Source organism: Rhinolophus sinicus, linkage group LG12, assembly GCF_036562045.2.
Source record: "Rhinolophus sinicus isolate RSC01 linkage group LG12, ASM3656204v1, whole genome shotgun sequence".
NCBI classification, from domain to species: Eukaryota; Metazoa; Chordata; class Mammalia; order Chiroptera; family Rhinolophidae; genus Rhinolophus; species Rhinolophus sinicus.
The window spans coordinates 41107831-41129897 of record NC_133761.1 but is presented as its reverse complement, the minus strand read 5'-3'; positions in this window follow the sequence as shown (position 1 = coordinate 41129897).

Below are 22067 nucleotides of genomic sequence, written 5' to 3'. Positions count from 1 at the left end.
GTTAAGCTTTGGTAAGGGTTAGGGTCGGGTTAGGTTTGCATTAGGATTAGGGGTAGGGTTAATGTAAGGGTAAGGGTTAGTTTAGGTTTAGGGTTCGGGTAATTGTTTTCGTTAATTTTCGGTTACGGTACGTTTAAGGTTAAGTTTGGTTTAGGGTTACGGTTAGGGTTTGGGTAGGTTTAAAGTTAGGGTTAGGGTTAGGGTTACGTTTAGGGTTAGGGTTAGGGTTAGGGTTAAGTTTAGAGTTAGGGTTATGTTTAGGTTTAGGGTTTGGGTTCGCGTTAGGGTTAGGCTTAATTTGAGAGTTAAGTATAGTTTAGGGTTATGGTTAATGTTAAGATTTGGGTTAGGTTTAGGTTAAGGTTACGGTTAAGGTTAGGTTTGGGGTTAGGGTTTAGTTTAGAATCAGTGTTAGGTTAGCGTTAGTGTTATGTTTATGTTGAGTTAGAGTTAGGTTTTGTTTTAGGGTTATGCTTAAGTTTTGGGTTAGGGTTAGGTTAGAGTTAGGGTTAGTGTTATGGTTAATGTTAGGGTTAAGTTTTGTTTAGGGTGAGGGTTAGGGTTAGGGTTAGGGTTAGGGTTTGGTTTAGGTTATGATTTGGGTTAGGGTTAGGGATAGTTTAGGGTTAATGTTATGGTTAGTGTTCGGTTAGGGTTAGGGTTAAGGTTAGGTTATGTTTAGGGTTAGAGTCAGGCTTATGTTAGGATTAATGTTAGAGTTTGTTTAGGGTTAGGATTAGCGTTAGTGATTTTGTGTAAGGTAAGGTTAGCGTTAAGGATAGTGTTAGGTTTAGGGCTAGGGTTTGCATTAGGGTAAGGTTAGTGTTAGGTTTAGTGTAGGGTTAGGTTAGGTTAAAGTTTCTGTTAAGTAAGTGTAAAGGTTAGAGTTATGTTATCTTTCAGGTAATGGTTAGGGTTAGTGTTAATGTTAGGGTTAGGTTTAGTTTAGGGTTAGGGTTTGGGATAGGGTTAGTTTAGGGTTATGGTTTGCTTTAGGTTTAGGGTATGTGTTAGTGTTACGTTAGGGTTACGATTAGGATTAGGGCTAAGGTTATGTTAACGTTAGAGTTAGGGTTAGGTTTAAGTTTAGGGTTAGGGTAAGGCTGTAGTTAGGGTTATTGTTAGGGTTAATTTTGGGTTAGGGTGAGGGTTAATGTTTAGGGTTAGGTTTAGGATTAGGTTTAGGGTAAGGTTGGTGTTAGGGTTTGGGTTATGGTTAGGGTTGGTTTAGGTTTAGGGTTACCTTTAGGGTTAGGGTTATGTTAAGTGTTAGGGTTAGGTTAGGGTTCAGATTCGAGTTAGGGTTAGGGTTTAGCATTACAGTTGGGGTTAGGGTTAATGTTAGGGTTAGGGTTAGTTTAGGAGTAGGGTTAGGGTTAGTGTTATGTTTAAGTTAGGGTTCGGTTTAGCGTTAATGTTAGGTTTAGGAATTGGGTTAGGGTTCGATTAGGGTTAGACTTAGGTTTAGTGTTAGTGTTAGAGTTAGGGTTAGGTTTAGGTTAAAGTTCGGTTTAGGGTTAGGGTTTGGTTTATGTTTGTGTTAGTGTTAAGGTTAGGGTTAGGGTTTGGGTTAGGGTAACGTTAGGGTTAGGGTTAGGGTTTACGTTTAGTGTTAGTTTTAGGGTTAGGGTTTTGTTAGCATTAGGGTTATGGTAAGGGTTAGGTTTAAGGTTTAGGATTAGGGTTAGCGTTAAAGTTAGGGTTAGTGTTTGGGATAAGGTAAAGTTATGGTTAGAATTAGGGTTAGGGTTTAGGTTTAAGTTTAGTTTTAGGGTTAGGGTAGGTTTAGGGTTAGGGTTAGGGTTAGGGTTAGGGATGCGTTAGGGTTAGGGTTAGGGTTAGTTTTAAGGGTTAGGTTTATGGTTAGTTTAGGTTTAAGTTTAGGGTTATGGTTAGGGTTAGTGTTTGGGTTAGGTTTAGGTTTAGGGTTAGGGTTTGGGTGAAAGTTAGGTTTATGATTACGGTTAGGTTTAGCGTTAGGGCTACTGTTAGGTATAGGATTAGGTTAGGGTTCTGGTTATGGTTATGTTTAGGGTTGTGTTTAAGTTTAGAGTTAGGGTTATGATAGCTTTAGTGTTCGCGTTAGTGTTTAGGTTAGGTTTTCTTGTTTGTTTGTTTTTTTTAATAATTTATTTTTTTTAATTATTTTCAGGTGCACAAGATAAAGCAAAACTTAGACGTTTGTCATTTATATCCCTCACACTGTGTGAACCTCCATCTCCCCATTCACTATCCCTCTGTACGTTCCCCAAATTAATTTTCAAACCCCATCTTGTGGTTACCGACTATTTTTCAAATCTCTCACCTTCCCCTTATCCCGACCCCCCCCCCGCCCCTCTAGCAACCCTCTGTTTTTCCTCCATGTTTCCAAAACTGTCTCTGATTTGGTCATTGATTTGTTCTTTTCTTTAGATTCCGCATATAAGTGAGATCATATGGAATTTGTCTTTCTCTTTCTGATTTATTTCACTTAACATAATGTTTCTAGGTCCATCCATGTTGTTGCAAATGGTAAGATTTCTTTCTTTTTTATGGCTGCGTAATATTCCATTGTATAAATGTACCACAGTTTCTTAATCCAGTCATCTACTGATGGGCATTTCGGTTTTTTCCAGGTCTTGGCTATTGTGTATAGTGTTACAATAAACATAAGAGTGCATAAAGATTTTTGAATTGGAGTTTTGGATTTCTCCGGATAGATACCTAGGAGTGGGATTGCTGGATCATAAGGTAGTTCCATTTTCAGATTTTTGAGATACCTCCATACTGTTTTCCATAGTGGCTGCACCAATCTGCATTCCCACCAACAGTGCACAAGGGTTCCCTTTTCTCCACATCCGCGCCAGCACTTGTTGTTTGTTGATTTATTGATGCTAGCCATTTTGACTGGGGTGAGGTGGTATCTCATTGTGGTTTTTATTTGCATTTCTCTGATGGTTAGTGAGGTTGAGCATTTCTTCATATGTCTGTATGACATTTGTATGTCCTTTTTAGAAAAATGTCTCCTCATGTCCTCTGCCCATTTTTTAATTGGGTTGTTTGTTTTTTTGGAGTTGAGTTGAGTGAGTTTTTTATAAATTTGTGATATTAACCCCTTATCAGATATATCATTGGCAAATATCTTTTCCCAATCAGTAGGATCCCTTTTTGTTTTATTGATGGTTTCCTTTGCTGTGAAAAAGCTTTTTAGTTTGATAATCCCACATGTTTATTTTTTCTCTTACTTCCCTCGTGCGAGGGGATATATCAGTAAAAATCTTACTCTGGGTAATGTCTGTGAAGTTTCTTCCTATATTTTCTTCTAGGAATTTTATGGGTTCAGATCTTACATTTAAATCTTTAAGCCATTTTGAATTTATTTTTGTATGTGGTGTAAGGAGGTGATCCAGCTTCATCTTTTTGCATGTGTCTGTCCATGTTTCCCAGCATCATTTATTGAATAGACTGTCTTTACCCCACCGTACATTCTTACTTCCATTGTCATAGATTAAATGGCCATATAGGCATGGATTTATTTCTGGACTCTCTGTTCTGTTCCATTGATCTATGGGTCTGTTTTTATGCCAGTAACATGCTGTTTTGATTACTGTAGCCTTGTAGTATAATTTGATGTCAGGTATTGTTATACCTCCCACTTTGTTCTTATTTCTCAAGATTGTTGAGGATATCCATGTAAATTTTAGGATTATATGTTCTATTTCTGTGAAAAATGTCGTTGGTAGTTTGATAGGAATTGCGTTGAATATGTATATTGCCTTAGGCAGGATGGACATTTAACTATATGAATTCTTCCTATCCATGAACATGGTATGTGTTTCCATCTATTTGTATCTTCTTTCATTTCTTTGTTCAGTGTCTTATAATTTTCTGAGTACAGATCTTTTACTTCTTTGGTTAAATTTATTCCCAGGTATTTTATAGTCTTTGGAGCAATTGTAAACAGGATTGCTTTTTTAATTTCTCCTTCTGATGTTTTATTATTGGTATATACAAATGCAACTGATTTCCGAATATTAATTTTGTATCCTGCTACTTCACTAAATTCATCTATCAGCTCTAATAGTTTCTTGGTGGAGTCTTTAGGGTTCTCTAAATATAGTATCATATCATCTGCATATAATGACAGTTTTACTTCCTCCTTACCGATTTGGATGCCTTTTATTTCTTTTTCTTGTCTGATTGCTGTGGCTAGAACTTCCAGCACTATGTTGAATAGAAGTGGAGAAAGTGGGCAACCTTGCCTTGTTCCTGATTTTAAGGGGCATGATTTTAGCTTTTCCCCATTGAGTATGATGTGGGTCTATCATATATGGCCTTTATTATGTTGAGATATGATCCCTCTATTCTCACTTTCTTAAGGGTTTTTATCATGAATGGCTGCTGAATTTTATCAAATGCTTTTTCTGCATCAATTGATATGATCATATGATTTTTATTTTTCATTTTGTTAATGTGGTGTATCACATTAATTGATTTGCGGATGTTGAACCACCCTTGCATACCAGGGATGAATCCCACTTGATCACAGTGGGATCTTTTTAATGTATTTAATGTAATTAAATACATTATGTTTTTAATGTATTTAATGTATTTAATGTATTTAATGTTTTTAATGTATTTAATGTATTTAATGTAATCTTTTTAATGTATTGCTGAATTCTGTTCGCTAGTATTTTGTTGAGGATTTTTTCCATCTATGTTCATTAGCGATATCGGCCTGTAGTTTTCTTTTTTTGTGGTGTCTTTGTCTGATTTTGGGATCAGGGTGATAGTGGCTTTGTAAAAAGTGTTTGGGAGTCTTCCCTCCCTCTGGATTTTTTGGAAGAGTTTGAGGAGAATAGGTGACAATTCTTTTTTGAACGTTCTGTAAAATTCACCTGTAAAGCCATCTGGTCCAGGGCTTTTGTTTGTTGGGAGATTGTTGATTACTGCTTCAATTTCCTTGGTGGTAATCAGTCTATTCAGGTTTTCTGTCTCCTCTTGAGTTAGCCTTGGAAGGTTGTATGCATCTAGGAAATTATCCATTTCTTCCAGGTTGTCAAATTTGTTGGCATACAGTTGCTCATAGTAATTTCTTAAGATTTTTTGTATCTCTGCGGTGTCTGTTGTCACTTCTCCTCTTTCATTACTGATTTTATTAATTTGGGTCCTCTCTCTCTTTTTTTTAATGAGTCTGGCTAAAGGTTTGTCAATTTTGTTTATCTTCTCTAAGAACCAACTCTTGGATTCATTGATCTTTTGTATTGTTTTTCTGGTTTCTATTTCATTTATTTCCGCTCTGATCTTTATTATCTCCTTCCTTGTACTCCCTTTGGGCTTATTTTGTTGTTCTTTTTCCAGATCCCTTAAGTGTGAAGATAAACTGTTGATTAGTGATGTTTCTTGTTTCTTTAGGTAGGCCTGCAGTGCTAATAACTTCCCTCTTAGGACTGCTTTCGCGGCATCCCATAGATTTTGGGTCGTTGTATTTTCATTTTCGTTTGTCTCGAGATATCTTTTGATTTCTTCCTTGATCTCCTGTTTGACCCATTCATTATTTAGTAACATATTATTCAGCCTCCATGAATTTGTGTGTCTTCCAGTCTTTTTCCTGTAGTTCATTTCTAATTTCATAGCACTGTGGTCAGAGAAGACAATTGGTATGATTTCAATTTTCTTAAGTTTATCCAGACTTGCTTTGTGGCCTAACATATGGTCTATCTTGGAGAATGTTCCATGTGCGCTTGAGAAGAACGTGTATTCTGCAGCATTGGGGTGGAATGCTCTGAAAATATCGGTAAATCCAAGTGGTCCAATGTGTCATTTAAGGCTGTTGTTTCCATATTGATTTTCTGTCTGGAAGACCTGTCCCTTGTCAGAGGTGTGTTGAAGTCCCCTACTCTGATAGTGTTACTGTTGATCTCTGTCTTTATGTCAGTCAATATCTGTTTTATATATTTAGGTGCTCCTATGTTGGGTGCATAGATGTTTACTAGGGTTATGTCCTCTTGTCGAATTGATCCCTTTATTATTATGTAGTGCCCATCTTTGTCTTTTAATATTTTCTTCATTTTAAAGTCTATTTTGTCAGAGATAAGTATTGCAACTCCAGCTTTTTTCTCATTTCCATTTGCATGGAATATCTTACTCCAACCCTTCACTTTTAGCCTGTGTGTGTCTTTTGATCTGAGGTATGTCTCTCGTATACAGCATATACAAGGGTCTTGCTTTCTTATCCACTCAGCCACCCTATGTCTCTTGATTGGAGCATTTAAACCATTTACATTTAAAGTGATTATTGATAAGTACATAGTTATTGCCATTTTTTAATTTGTGGTTAGATTGTTTTCATCTTTCTTCTATTGACAGAAGTCCTTTTAGTATTTCTTGCAATGCTGGCCTGGTGGTAATGAATTCCTTTAGCTTATTCTTTTCTGGGAAGCTCTTTATCTCCCCGTCAATTTTAAATGATAGCCTTGCTGGATAAAGCAACCTAGGTTGTAGGCCTTTGTTTTCCATCACTTTGAGTATCTCCTGCCATGCCCTCCTGGCCTTCAATGTTTCTGCAGAAAAGTCATTTGATAGTCTTATGGGAGTTCCCTTGTATGTAACCCTCTGTCTTTCTCTTGCTGCTTTTAGGATTCTCTCTTTGTCTTTAATCTTTGCCATTTTAACTATAATGTGTCTTGGAGTGGACCTGTTTGGGTTTATCCTGGTTGTAACTCTCTGCACTTCCTGGACTTGTATGTTGGTTTCCTTCATCAGGTTAGGGAAATTTTCAGACATTATTACTTCAAATATGTTCTCAATCCCTTGTTTCTTCTCTTCACCTTCTGGTGAAGAGCGCATGTTGTTGTGCTTGATGTTATCCCATAGATCTCTTAAACCATCTTCATTGTTTTTTATTCTTTTTTCTTTCTGTTGTTCTGTTTGGGTGATCTCTGCTAACTTGTCTTCTAAGTCACTGATTCGATCCTCTGCTTCATAGCATCACTCATCCCCAAGCCAAATGGGCCGTAGGACTCATTTAGTTGGTACTGGGGCTGCCGTTGGTCTAGCAGCCCCTTGGGGAGGATCTGCCTATCGTGAGGCTACTTTAACCACCCTAACAAAGTCATAGCTGCCCTAGCTCAAGGCATCAGAGCCGCCTCCAGAATCTCCAGGCGTGCCTCGGTTCGTTTGCAAATTGTGTCTTTGACTACTGACTAGCCCTTGATTACTTATTAGCTGGACAAGGGGGAGTATGTGCAGTAATTAGTAAGACTTGCTGCACTTGTATAAATGCCACCAGTCAAGTAGAAGAAGATATTTAAAAGATATATATAATCAGGCTGAATAGCTTCATAATTTTGCAAAGGAATGTCCAATGACTGACTCTATCAGGCAGGCGGTAAAAGACATTCTACCTTCCATGACTTGGTTTCTACCTTACTATGGCCTTTAGTTTGTATATTGCTTCTACTTCTATTTGGCCCATGTCTTTTAAATCTACCTGTCAAATTTATGTCCTCCAGATTACAACAGTTCCACTTAAAAATGATGGTCCTCCAGAAATTCCAACCTGTCCCTCCAGAAACAGAAGACTCAGATTTCTGAGGGGTCTGGACAGTAGGTTTTACAAAGCCAGTGCAGTTTCTGCCCTTGCCTGCACATATGCACACTGAGAGTAGCACCACCAGCCCTGTGTCCAGTTCTCCTGAGTCTTAGGGCACCTCTTCCCTGTGTGTGTGTGTGGCGGGCGGGGGATTCCTCAGCTGCTGAAAGCTGAGAGCTGCATCTGCCACTTACTGCTGATCCCTGGGAGTGCCTCCGCCGATGTAATTTCCCCGCCCTACGCAGGCCAGAAAGGGTGGGGGCTGGGGATGGAAAGAGGGGTCTTCTCTTTCCCAGCCCAGCTGTGTCACACCCCACCCGCAGGCGTAACCTGCTGTTAATTCCTTCAAGTGAGTTCTTTATTTCGGTAACTGTGTTCTTTAGTTCTAACTGGTTGTTCATTATGATTTATACATCCTTCTTGATATCCTCTCTAAGCTCCTTAAACATTCTTATCATCAGTATTCTGAACTCTGTCTCTGATAGTTTGGTTACCTCTGCTTCATTTAGTCCATTTCTGGAGGTTTCTTCTGTTCTTTTATTTGGGATATGTTTCTTTGTTTCCTCATTCTGGCTGACTCTCTGTGTTTGCTTCGATGTATTAGGTAGATGCCCTGGAGTTCTTAGTTCTTGCTGGATTAGTATATAATAAATGTCCTTTATATTTGACTTGCACTACTTCGTTCTTCTCCCCTGCGTGTGCTCTAAAAGTGACTCTTGTGTTGTGTATATTGTCCTGTTAAAGAAGATCCTTAATTGCTTTTCGCTTGTGAGTAGGTGGGGTTAACTCCTAGGCTGACTAGTTGTGAGACTTGGGTCTGCCCACGCAGGGTATTCTGCTGTGTGAGGGTTGACCGCTTAGATGTGGTTTGCCCTTTGGCCTCTATGTGCCTATAAAGAATCCCCTCTGGGTGTGTCACTTGTAGGTCAAACCCGGTAGTACTCTGGCTTGGTCTGGAGTTGGCCGCTGGGTATGTTGAATCTTGTGCCTCTTAAGCTGGGCACTGGTAGGGCAATTACAGAACAAAGCAAATCACCAAGCACAACAACAACAACAAGGAAAAAGTCAAATACATTCACATGTAAACCCTAAGGCACGTCCTTCAAACTGAGACTTGTCAATACATGTGTAGCCAGGGCGATAGGAGAGTGGTGGTAGACCCCACCTGGCAACTTTTCATTGGGTAGTTCGTTTTGAGGAGGACCACAGAGAAATAAATACCCTGGAGGGGGGTACAAGCTCGATGTGGAAGGAGGACTTAAACCATGTGGTCAGACCTGAGCCCCAAGGAGGAGCTCTGTTGTATTGGGGAGAGGAAAGGTCTCCCCTTAGCCCAGCAACCCTGGGCCTTGTTGGTACCCATCCTGCTCTTGGAGGTCGGTGGCGAAGTTTCCAAGATGTTGTTGCCTGTCTGTCGTGAGCTCTGTGACTAGCTGGACACCAGATGGTAGTATTTGGAGTACCCCTTTTAGAAATGTCAAAGGTAATGGGCTAATAGGGGGACTGGACAGACAAGAGGTAGCCTCCCTCTCGATATGTACAGAAGTGACAAGGGCTAGATGTGGATGTACAGTTGAGGGTTCTGACCCTAGTTGTATCAGACCGATTAACTAGTGGGGTGAGGTGAGTGCAGCCCAGACGTGTAGCTGAGAAGTCTAACCTGACAACAAAGGGAGTACTGTGGAAGAACTCTTTAGGGACCCCAGACAGAAAGGTAAGGCTGAGATTAAAAAGGGCAGGCTGGGGCAGGCCCGGTGGCTTGGGCGGTTGGAGCTCAGTGCTCCTAACTCCGAAGGCTGCCGGTTCGATTCCCACATGGGCCGGTGGGCTCTCAACCACAAGGTTGCCAGTTCAATTCCTCGACTCCCGCAAGGGATGTTGGGCAGCGCACCCTGCAACTAAAATTGAACACGGCACCTTGCGCTGAGCTGCCTCCTGTATGGCTCAGTTGGTTGGGGCGTGTCCTCTCAACCACAAGGTTGCCGGTTGACTCCCGCAAGGGATGGTGGGCTGTGCCCCCTGCAGCTAGCAACAGCGGCTGGACCTGGAGCTGAGCTGCGCCCTCCACAACTAAGACTGAAAGAACAACTTGAAGCTGAACAGAACCCTCCACAACTAAGATTGAGGGGACGGCGACTTGACTTGGAGAAAAAGTCCTGAAAGTGCACACTGTTCCCCAGTGAAGTCCTGTTCCCCTTCCCCAATAAAATCTTAAAAAAAAAAAAGGGCAGGCTGAAACTGGGGAGAGGAGGGGTGTTTCCAGGCTGCGTGTGGCATGTCCAACAGTCAGAGAGTCCATTTCCCTTTGCAATTATGTTGGGAAAGTTTGCAAGGGTATTAGTCTTGTCAACTGGACAAAATAATTTGCCAGGCAGTCTGCCAAAAGGAGGGTTTATTTGGGAAAAGGTAAAAGCAAAACCACCGCAGCAATGTGAGAACTCACACCTCCGGCTGGCACCCACTTACAGTGTTCTACCACTCTCCCAAGATGGTCCCTATATATGAGTATAGTCCCCCTGAAGGAAGTTAGAACCATAAAGTTTAACAGGAAGTCAGGACTAGAGAGTAACAAGAAGCCCAGCTCCATCCATAGACCTCCCAGCTCCCGGGTCAGTTTACTTAAAGTGCCAGTTCACTTTTATCATTCCCTCCTTTTGATCAAGATCTTTTCTCTAAAAGCATCATTGATCAACAGTCAGGTCTTCAGGTCTCAGGTTTTAGTCTTCAGCCTTTTGTCCTTCAGTGTCAGGAAGGACCTTCTCTGGGTGTCATCGCTTACATCAAGGGGAGAGTGCATGGACTGGGAACAGCTAGTGTCCAGGGTTGATGGGCATCAGGAGCAGAGCTTAAAAACAATAAGATTTAAAGGTAGAATTAGAACATAACAACCTAGTTTATATGGTAGGTGTAAACCAGAAGTTTAAGCTTATAGCTAATGAGACAAAGATTATTATTATCTTAAATAGATCAAAGTTCTTGATGATAGATTCAACAACCAGAAAGACTTGGTAACCCATTTCCTTAGAGGTCACCTGCTTTAAATTTTGACAGCTTTAGGTTCAGGTCACCAGACTGTGTGCAGTTCCAGTCAGGGTTTGGTGCCTTCTTTAGGTGTGACACATGTATCCAAGAGTCTACTTCCTGCAGTTTAGCAGCACAGAGGTTAGTCAACAGTACCTGGTAAGGGCCCTTCCAGTGTGACTGGAGGGAATCCTTTTTGAGGTGTCTTTTCCAGTAAAAAAAACTCCAGGTTGTAGAGTATGAATTTTCAGTTTTTCATTTCTCTGGGGTGCACTGTGAAACGATTGTTCTACTAAAGAATGATTATTGTTGATAAAAGCAATTAAGCCTTTACAATATTGAAGTATGTCTCCTTTCACCAACTGTGGATCAAGAGAGGCAGGAGCCAAATGCATAGGGCATCCTATAATTATCTCAAAAGGTGAAAGCTTATGAGTCACAAAAGGTGTAGATCTGAGATTTAAAAGGACTAATGGCAATGCTTTTGGCCAAGGTATTTGAAGAGTTTCTACTAAAATTTTGCCAGTTGAGTCTTAATAATGCCATTAGTGCATTCAACCAATCCTGAAGATTGAGGATGGTGAGCACAGTGAAAATGTTGCAGAACTGCCCAAATAGCACAGACTTGTTTTAGCACCAGACCAGTGAAATGGGTTCCTCGATCACTGTGGAATTCAAGAGGAGTTCCCCAAGTAGGAATAATCTTTTCTAACAGTACTTTAACTACTGCAGACACATTAGCTTGTCTGCAAGGGAAAGCTTCAGCCCACTGAGAAAATATACGTATCATGACTAAAACATACTTGTATCCATGAGATGGGGGAAGCTGTATGAAGTCCATTTGCCAGACAGCAAATTGTCCGTTTGGCAATTTAAAATGTCCAGGGGCAGTGCGAACAGGCTTCCCTGAGTTGTACTTTGGATAGGTGGGACACCTAAGGTAGGCACTTTTTTCAGCCTTATTAATATCTGTCCACCAATATTGGTGCATGAATGCTACCATTTTGTCAGTAGACCAATGATTCAACACATGTAAAGTGGTTAGGACTGGGAATTTTAGCATTTCTCGTAGAACTGGGTTGTTATTTGGTCCAAACCAGAGTTTATTTCCTTATTAAACCAGCAATTGTTGGATTTCCAGTCATGTTTTTCTTCTTCAGAAGCTGATTGTTGGGCTTCTCTAGCCAGTAACACAAGAAGCTTCTCTTTGGACCATGACAGAAGTCTGACTGCTGCTGATGCCTTTAAGGGCAGCATTCTTAGCAGAAATCTTGGCAAGATGATTTCCCTTAGTTTTCAGGGAATCTAGTTTAGAATGTCCTGGAATCTTAATAATGACTAAGGCAGAACTATAGCATCTAATAATTTCCATAAATATGAACCATTCTTAATTTTATCTCCATTGGAGGTAAGGAAACCATGTTTCCATTGCATCCCAAAGTTGTGAGCCACTCCAAAAGCATACCTACTGTCAGTATAAATGTTCACAGTTTTGCCCTTTGCTAAAATGCAAGCTCGAGTGAGGGCATATAATTCAGCCTGCTGTGCTGAAGTGGCCAGAGGTAAAGGTGCTGCCTCGATGACTTCAGAAGGGGCTGCAACAGCATAATAAGCACAGTACTTATCATTGTTGTTTTTTAAGTAAACTGACCATCTGTAAACCAGGAAAGATCAGCTTTATGTAGAGGAGTTTTCTGTAAATCGTCATGAGAAGTCAGAAGGTGATCTGTTAATGGCAGGCAGTCATGAGGGGCTTCCTCAGTCTCAGAAGAAAGAAAAGTAGCTGAAAGTGTTATATGGGAAGTGGTTAACAAAAGGATTTCATAGGAAGTAAGACGACTGACTGAAAGATGCTAGGTGTGATGAGAATTTAGGAGAGCTTCTACTGCATGAGACACAAAGATAGAGGGGATCCCACAATAATCTTCTCTGTGGCCTTAACCAGGAGGGCAGTGGCAGCAACAGCTCTGAGGCAAGAAGGGTATCCCCGAGCCACAGGGTCCAGTTGCTGACTATAGTTTCCTAGGGGTTTATGTTGATCCCCATGTTTCTAAGTGAGCACGCCAAGGGCATTTCCTTGCTTTTCATGCACAGAAATGAAAAATGGAATCTGATAGTTAGGATGCCCAAGAGAAGGTGGGTTTATTAAACTCTCCTTCAAGGCCTTGAAGGCCACGTCATCCTGTTCTTCCCACGAAATTGGGTCAGGACTGTCATTCTTTAATAGAACATATAGAGGTTTTGTCATAAGAGAGAGATTTGGGATCCAATTCTGGTAATTGCTGATTAGCCCAAGAAAACCTCGCAATTGGTGCTTAGTCTTGGGCCTCGGGAAATTTAGGATGCAATGGAGCCTGTCTGGTTCCAGGTGTAGACCCTGTTCTGATATCAGATGTCTGAAATATCGAACCTGAGTTTAAGCAAATTGTAATTTTTCTTTAGCGACCTTATGTCCCTTTAAGGCCAAAAGTGTCGACAGATGGATGCTATCATCCTGTGAAGAAACCTGAGGAGAGCAAAGAAGTAAATCATCCACATACGTATTGTAACAAGATGGAACCTTTAGGGAAAACACATCATCCAAATCAGTCTTCAGAATCTGTGTGAAATAAGAAGGGCTGTAAGTGAAACCCTGAGGCATTACCGTCCAGATAAATTGTTTTCCTTCCCAAGTGAAAGCAAAAAGGTATTGGCTAGCTTCCTCAACTGGGATGCCAAAGAATGCACTGCATAAGTCAATTACTGTAAAGAATTTACTTGCAGTTGGGATGGATGCTGGGCAGCGTATGAGGGTTCACAACTTTATTGCTCAGAGGTCCTGGACATACCTCCACCCTCGTCCCTTTGGCTTTCTCACAGGTAGAATAGGAGTGTTACAAGGACTAGTGCAAGGAATAATAAGACCCTGAGTTATGTCATCTTCTATTATGGGCTTTATACCTTGGAAGGCCTCCTTACTTATAGGATATTGATTAATTCTGGGCAGAGGCTTTGAAGGATCAATTTGAACCTTGATAGGAGGTACACTGTGAATTCTGCCAATATCAGTTGAAGATTTTGCCCATACGGAAGATGGCAGTTGGTTGAATAGGGACCGTTGATCAGTGCTCTCAGATTCAGTTACTGTACCATCAGAGACAGCACAAGTGGAAAATGCTGAAACGTCGGGGCCGGCCCGGTGGCTCAGGTGGTTAGAGCTCCATGCTCCTAACTCCGAAGGTTGCCAGTTCGATTCCCACATGGGCCAGTGGGCTCTCAACCACAAGGTTGCCAGTTCAACTCCTCGAGTCCCGCAAGGGATGGTGAGCTCCACCCCCTGCAACTAAGATTGAACACGGCACCCTGAGTTGAGCTGCCTCCCGGAGGGCTCAGTTGGTTGGAGTGTGTCCTCTCAACCACAAGGTTCCCGGTTCGACTCCCACAAGGGATGGTGGGCTGCGCCCCCTGCAACTAGAAAACGGCAACTGTACCTGGAGCAAGCTGCACCCTCCACAAATAAGACTGAAAGGAAAACAAGTTGAAGCTGAATAGGCATCCTCCGCAGCTAAGATTGAAAGGACAGTAACTTGACTTGGAAAAAAGGCCTGGAAGTACACACTGTTCCCCAATAAAGTCCTGTTCCCATTCCCCAATAAAATCTTTAAAAAAAAAAAGAAAAAGAAAAATGCTGAAACGTCACGTAATTTACCTGATTGGTCATTCTGATGGTTACCATCAAACTCTAACATTATTTCTCTCTTTTTTCTTTAATTAAAGTTTATTGGGATGACAATTGTTAGTAAAGGTACATAGATTTCAGGTGAACAATTCTGTATTACATCATCTATAAATCACATTGTGTGTTCATCACCGAGAGTCAGTTCTCCTTCCATCACCATATATTTGATCCCCTTTACCCTCATCTACCATCCCCTTTCCCCCATTACCCTCTGGTAACCACTAAACTATTGTCTGTGTCTATGAGTTTCTGTTTCTCATTTGTTTGTCTTGTTCTTTTGTTGTTTTTGGTTTATATACCACATATCAGTGAAATCACACAGTTCTCTGCTTTTTATGTCTGACTTATTTCGCTCAGCATTACACTCTCAAGATCCATCCATGTTGTCACAAATGTTCCCATATCATCTTTTCTTACCGCCGAATAGTATTCCATTGTGTATATATACCACAACTTCTTTATCCATTCATCTATCAAAGGACATTTTGGTTGTTACCATGTCTTGGCCACTGTAAACAATGCTGCAATGAACATTGGAGCACACGTGTCTTTATGGATAAATGTTCTCAGATTTTTGGGGTAGATACCCAGGAGAGGGATTGCTGGGTCATATGGTAATTCTATTCGTAATTTTTGAGGAACCTCCACACTGTCTTCCATAGCGGCTGCACCAGTCTGCATTCCCACCAACAGTGTATGAGGGTTCCTTTTTCTCCACAGCCTCTCCAACACTTGTTACTATTTGTCTTGTTGATGATAGCCATTCTGACTGGGGTGAGGTGATATCTCATTGTGGTTTTTATTTGCATTTCTCTGATGATTAGTGATGTTGAGCATTTTTTCATATGTCTATTTGCCATTTGTATGTCCTCTTTGGAGAAATGTCTCTTCAGGTCCTCTGCCCATTTTTCAATTGGGTTGTTTGTTTTTTGTTGTTGAGTTTCATGAGTTCCTTGTATATTTTGGATATTAGCCCCTTATCAGAGGCACTGTTTGCAAAAATCTTCTCCCATTCAGTTGGTTGCCTCTTTATTTTGTCGATGGTTTCTTTTGCTGTGCAGAAGCTTTTAAGTTTCATATAGTCCCATTCGTTTATTTTAGCTTTTACTTCCATTGCCTTTAGAGTCAAATTCATAAAATGCTCTTTGAACCCAAGGTCCATAAGTTTAGTACCCATGTTTTCTTCTATGCAGTTTATTGTGTCAGGTCTTATGCTTAAGTCTTTGATCCATTTTGAATTAATTTTGGTACATGGTGACAGATAGCAGTCCAGTTTCATTCTTTTGCACGTGGTTATCCAATTCTCCCAGCACCATTTATTGAAGAGGCTGTCTTTCCTCCATTGTATGTTTTTAGCTTCTTTGTCAAAAATTATCTGTCCATATTTATGTGGTTTTATTTCTGGGTTCTCAATTCTATTCCATTGGTCTATGTGTCTGTTTTTCTGCCAATACCATGCTGTTTTGATTATTGTTGCCCTGTAGTACAAGCTAAAGTCAGGAAGTGTGATACCTCCATTATTGTTCTTTTTTCTTAAGATTTCTTTGGCTATTCAGGGTCTTTTGTGGTTCCAAACAAATCTGATGATTTTTTGTCCTTTTTTTTTTTTAAGATGAATGGATAAAGAAGTTGTGGTATATATACACAATGGAATACTATTCGGTGGTAAGAAAAGATGATATAGGAACATTTGTGACAACATGGATGGATCTTGAGAGTGTAATACTGAGCGAAATAAGTCAGACAGAAAAAGCAGAGAACCATGTGATCTCACTGCTATGTGGTATATAAACCAAAAACAACAAAAGAACAAGACAAACAAATGAGAAACAGAAACTCATAGACACAGACAATAGTTTAGTGGTTACCAGAGGGTAAGGGGGGTGGGGGGTGGGAGATGAGGGTAAGGGGGATCAAATATATGGTGATGGAAGGAGAACTGACTCTGGGTGGTGAACACACAATGGGATTTATAGATGATGTAATACAGAATTGTACACCTGAAATCTATGTAATTTTACTAACAATTGTCACCCCAATAAATTTAAAAAATAAATTAAAAAAAGAAAATATTATCAATGACTATAAGCTGACAATTTGGAAAAATGAAATGAAATGAAAAAATTCCTATAGGCTGAATTGTCCTATGATTATTCAAAAAAATAAAGCAATTAGTTTAAAACATACACATACACACACAGAATTCTACAAAAGTTTCAAAGAAGAAATCATCTCAATTTAACACAAAATCTTTCAGACAAGGGAAAAAGAAGGAATCACTCCCAACTCATTCTACCTAACCAGCATAACCCTGAAATCAAAAGCACACAAAAATATTAAAAGTTACATATTTATCTCACTTATGAAAATAGTTGCAAAAATCCTCAGTAAAATAATAGCAAATTGGATATAATGATACAGGGAAAAATAATATAGCACACCCATAGTGGGGTTATCTTAGACATCCAAGGATGGCTTGACAATAGAAAATCCATAATAACCCACAGATTAAAAGAGAAACAAGAAAATCATCCCAATCGAAGACTCAACACCCATTCATGATTTAAACTCTTAGTAAATTAGGAGAAAAGACAATTCTTTAACCTGATAAAGAATATCCATATTTAAAACAACAACAAAAAATCAAGGATGAAAACACACCAACCAAAAAAACCTAGGCAAACATCACCCTAGTCGTGGAAATACTGGAAGCACTGCGTTTAAAATCAGGGACAAGACTGAATGGCCACTGGACTGGAGGTCCTGGCCAGAACAAGCAGCCTCAGAAATAGCAATCTGAGACTCAAGGATTAGAAAAAAAGCAAAGGAAACTATCATTATTTGCAAATGGTATGATCATTTATGTAGAAAACCCAACAGTCTGCAGGCAAATTAACGGAAATAATAATACAGTACAGCAAAATTTCTGGAAATGTGATGAACCTACCAACGATAACCGTTTTTCTCTGCACTGACAGCAAACAAATTGAGAACACAATTTCAGCAAAGCAACATTTTCAAGAGTGTCACAGACACGCAAGTACCAAGGAATAATTCCAACAAACGAAGTATGTGTTCTCTACAGGGAGAACCATACAACTGCTTAAAGGGGTATTTAGAGAGGAAATATATTAACAGAGAAATATGCCAGATTTGAAAGCCAGATTTGATATCATAAAGATGTCAATTCTGCCCAGATTGATCTACAGATTTCATCTGATTCCACAGGCCCTGACAGACCAATGCCCCCTCCTCTTGCATCTGAGCTGTCTGTGTTTTACTTTGGGCGACAAAATGCAACAGAGATGCCAGTTCCAACCAGAGGGCTCAGGACGCCTGGCAGGTCTCCGCCTCTGCCATCATCCTGAGAATACTCCCAGACTTGCCTGCTTGAGGATGAGAGTTAAGTGGAGCCAAGCAGAGTAGCCCTGATGGTCCCAAGGGAGACCCGCCAATCCCTGGATGTGTGAGTGAGTGAGGACCATGACCCCCAGAGCTGCCCACCCTGCGTGCAGCAGTAATAAACCACGTGCTTGTAAGCCACCCAGCTTTTGTGGTTGACTGTTACACAGCATTTCTGGGGCAACAGGCTGTGGTGTTACGCTATCAAAAAGAACGAAATCAAAACAAGCCTTTGCATGGATGGGGGCAGGGCGATTGTGATTAATCCAACTCTATGCCCCTGAAGTCCAACAACAATAAAAAGGGAATGTGTTGGCCCATAAGCACGGTTTTCACAGCTTTTCCTTGTGCTGTGTACAGGAATGTCTGGACTCCTACACCCAGCTGTGTGCAGAAGACACAGGACATAAAAGACAGAATTGAAGTCAGGCAATAAAGTTAAAGCCACTGAATGGCTACCAAATATGCTTGTTCTTGGCTGGATGCTGAGAACAACACCCGCCGCCTCTAAGAGTTCATACGTCTTAGAATAATCTACATATTTGGATGAGAAGGGATTGTCCTTCTAATTCCGGTCTTCTAATAACTTCCTATGTGATTTCTGGAAGCAACATCTTTTTATCAAAGACTAAGTTAAAAAGAAAAAAGAAAACAGGCTTTTTAGTTAGTGCCTTGTTGCAAAGCACTGACAAGAATTAGAAGTCCAAGGGGAAAGTTCCAAAGTTCAAAGTGCTTCCACCCTCAGGTTTTTACACAGGTAACGTGAAGCTTCAGTTTAAAACCAAGTTGGCGACAACACCATTTCCTTATCTTTTTGATACACATAACGTGTTCCAGTAACAGTTGGCTGCTGTTTGATCTAGTTAGGTGACTGCCACTATTTTTGCCCTTACCCAAGCTCCACAACATTTTCTTCTGGGCTTTCCCAAACATTATTTCTGAATAATTATGATTTGGCCTCAATATGAACTACCATAGGGACAATCCCCATTTTCAGAAAATCTGTGCTCTAAAATTCCATCCATTTTTCAAACACAGGAAGCCTCGCAGGGAGGTACAGGAGACCGGCTGGGCAGGCCAATGCAGCTGCACGTGTCCCCTCGGTAGCCTCTCCACATTCAGGCTAGTCGCGGGAAGGAGAGGCGCCGCCTTCCCCCTCCCCGCCCCTCCCCCCGCCATCCCCCACCTTTCCGCCTCCGACGGCCCCCTGGGATGCTGCCTCACTTCCAGGTGCCCAGCCCCCAAATACAATCGGCATCTTCTCCACTTCAGGGGGACGTCCCCGGCTGCTGCGCGACTCTCGAGGGAAGCCACAGTGGACACCTATTGGCTCGCGGCATCACAGGAGGGCGGCGCGGGCCGTGGACACCTCGATTGTCTGGCGGCGCCAGCGTCTGGAGGCCCCGATTGGCTAGAGGTTCAGAGGCGGCCGGTTAGCTGACCCGGCCGCAGCGGCCAGCGGGCACGCCCACATCTCTGAAGGTGGGACTTTGGGAAAGGGGGAGCACGCGCCACGCGTTGAGGCCCAGGCGGGACCAGGTCCGGCCCCAGTCTCCCAGCAAAACCCCCGTGGCTCACCGCATCCCGAGGGGAGCTATTCCAGGCTGATGGGCTGGGGTCCCGAGGGTCCCAGTCGGTCAGCCTGGAGAGGACGGGGTCTGGAGTGCTGTGTCCACCGCTCTGGGCGCCTGCGACCAGGACAAGCCCCCATGGGGAGGGTCCTCCAGGATACAGAAGGAAGACCTGATTCCTTCACTGCAACTGGAATATGCTTGGGGCGGGGACCCCGAGGATCTCACAGGCTCGTAGGAGACTGTGTGCTATCACTGTTCTCCATCGATGACCCACTGCGCTGAGTCCAGTAAATGCTTTCTACCCCGAGGTCCCTGGGACGGGGTGGCCTGGGAGCCAGGGGCAGGCTACTAGACGGCTTCTCGGGGATCAGGGGCCGGAACACCCATGCCGGAACCTCCGGGGGGAAACTGGGCACCCCAGGACAGTGGACATAAACCGGGGACATCGAACATCCGAGGTTCCTCTCATCTCTCCTGGAGCCAGCTCCACTGCTTTGAAGACCCCAAAGGTGTATTTTTTTTGGTCTGGTTTTCTTCCGCCTGCGGCTGCAGTGCTGAGGATGACCAACAGGGGGCGGGCCGTGCCCACTGTGCTCAATGGAGCGCTGGAGAGGGAAGGGGACACCCAGGGGTCATTCTGGGCGTGCCCCTGCCTCCAACTCAACTTGCACCTTTTATTATTAGACTCCAGTTCCACAATGTGAGCTGCTCAGAGGCGGGAGGGGGTTCCGAGAGATTGACTCATTCAGCTACTGTGAAAACAATTACTTTTGCCGGGATATCAGAAAATTCTTTAAATACTGCTTTTACTTCACATTATGGCCATAAGTATTTTTGCAGTCTGATACTATTCGTATTGTTTGACCCGTTCCTCTTCTGTCCCACCCCAGTGTAAAAGTAATCGTCCCTGGACCTGGATGGGGACCGTGAACGCAGGCACGCCAGAGAAGCTGCTAGAATATGTAGTATCTGCCCCCCAGAGCAGACTCCGTGTCCCCATCTTCCCATCTATCCACTGAAACTTCTCCAGCACTGTGGGGACAGAGCCCCAGAAAGTAGTTTACAGGCTCTCGGCCTCACGTGGAAAGGTGCTGGCTCGGCTGTGGCTGATTGGCCGTGGGCTGTGGCCGGTTAGCCGATTGGCCGCTGGTATAACTGCTGCGGCTACGAAGGATTGCCGAGGAGCCGAGCAGAGCAGAGGAGAGCGGAAGAGGAGAGCCGAGGAGAGCGGAAGAGAGGAGAGGAACAGAGTCGAGAGAGTGGAGGGGAGTCGTCGGTCGGTCGGTTGGCGGAAAGGCGGACGGCAGGTCGCGCGTCCGGTGAACCCAGCCTCCAGTGAGACCGTGGTGGTATGGCTCCCCTACCTATGGCTCCGTGGGTGTTCCTTTTTGGCCTCACCATATCCTGCGTTCTTGTGTGGGGAGCGGGAGCAGAGACCCCGCAGGCCGCCCCGCCTGAAAAATGGCGCAGCGAGCAGGGTCTCCCGCACGACAAGCACCCAACAGGTCACACGCCTGCTGCGGAAAAGGTGGGTGCCTCTCCCCTGTACAGCACAGTGGTTACTCTGCCACCTCCTAGCTGTACATGTTGGGAATGTCACCTCACCTCTGAGCCTGTTTGCTTGTGTGAAAACTGGGGAGCTATGGGGACCAAACGCCCTTGTAGGGATCTCGTCAGGATTAAATGAGATAAGCCATGGAGAGTGCTGACCCCATGCCTGGTCCCGTGGAAAGGGCTGCCAAGGGCTGTGGTCGTTCCTACTTATGATTTTCTCTCTCCCATGAAGGAGCTTTCTGCCTCAAGCTTCACTTATTCTGAGGCCTTGGAAAGAGCTGTTTTCCATCTGTAAAGGCTTCATGTTCTATTGGAGGGGGAGGCGGGGGACAGTCTCCTATCCTGGGTGTAGCCAGAGCAGGAAACCCAGAGGGCTGACTGAGGTATCTGAAGTTCATTCAGTCAAGAAGATAATATTAAGTGCCTACTGTGTGCAGGCCCTTTTCTAGGCACTTGGTGTAGCTCACTGAATGGAGCAGACTGCAGTCCCTGCTTCCCCAGGCTTCCATTCCAGCCGGGGACTTGGCCAGTCCCATGAGACAACACAGCAGGGAGGGCACAGGACGTTCAAGGCGATGCCCTCCTGACCTCGTCTGGATATGGAGTCCTTTGCCCTCGTCAGGGTGACAGACTCCAGGAACAACTAAGAGTGAGTGGGCTTTGGGTTAAGAGAGAGGGCTCCTGTCTCTGTGGTTGCGGATTTCTGGGGGTTGAGGCCGGGGACCAGCATCTGGAGGATGCGGCTTTGTCGCCCTGAAGCAGTTTGTGGCTTACACGCAGCTCAGCATGCCCGGCCCACACCTGGAGCACCGTGCCCACTTCTTTTGACCCAGCTGGCTGACCAGGAATCCGCAGAGACAGAACCCTAGAGTGAACGTATGGGGAGGGGTCAGTGCTGGGGCTACTCAGGGAGGAACTGCCAGAGACTAGAGCAGGGTCGGGAGCCACTGTCCTCATACCACCCGTCAGGTGGACTCAGCCTGGGAAGATGTTCTTCTGTGGAAAGCTCTGGGATGTGTTCCGTGTTTGGCCCCTGGGGAAGAAGGCCTGTGGGTGATGTCCCCAATGGCCTTGTCCCCAGCACTGGCTCCTGCGCCATCTCAAAAGCCAGATCCAGCTGCATGGCTACAGAAGCAAAGCCACTCTAGAGCTGGAGGCATTTGTGTCATTAGATCTGATGTCACCTCCGGGGGCATAGCCAGAGCCACAGCCATGTGCACACCAC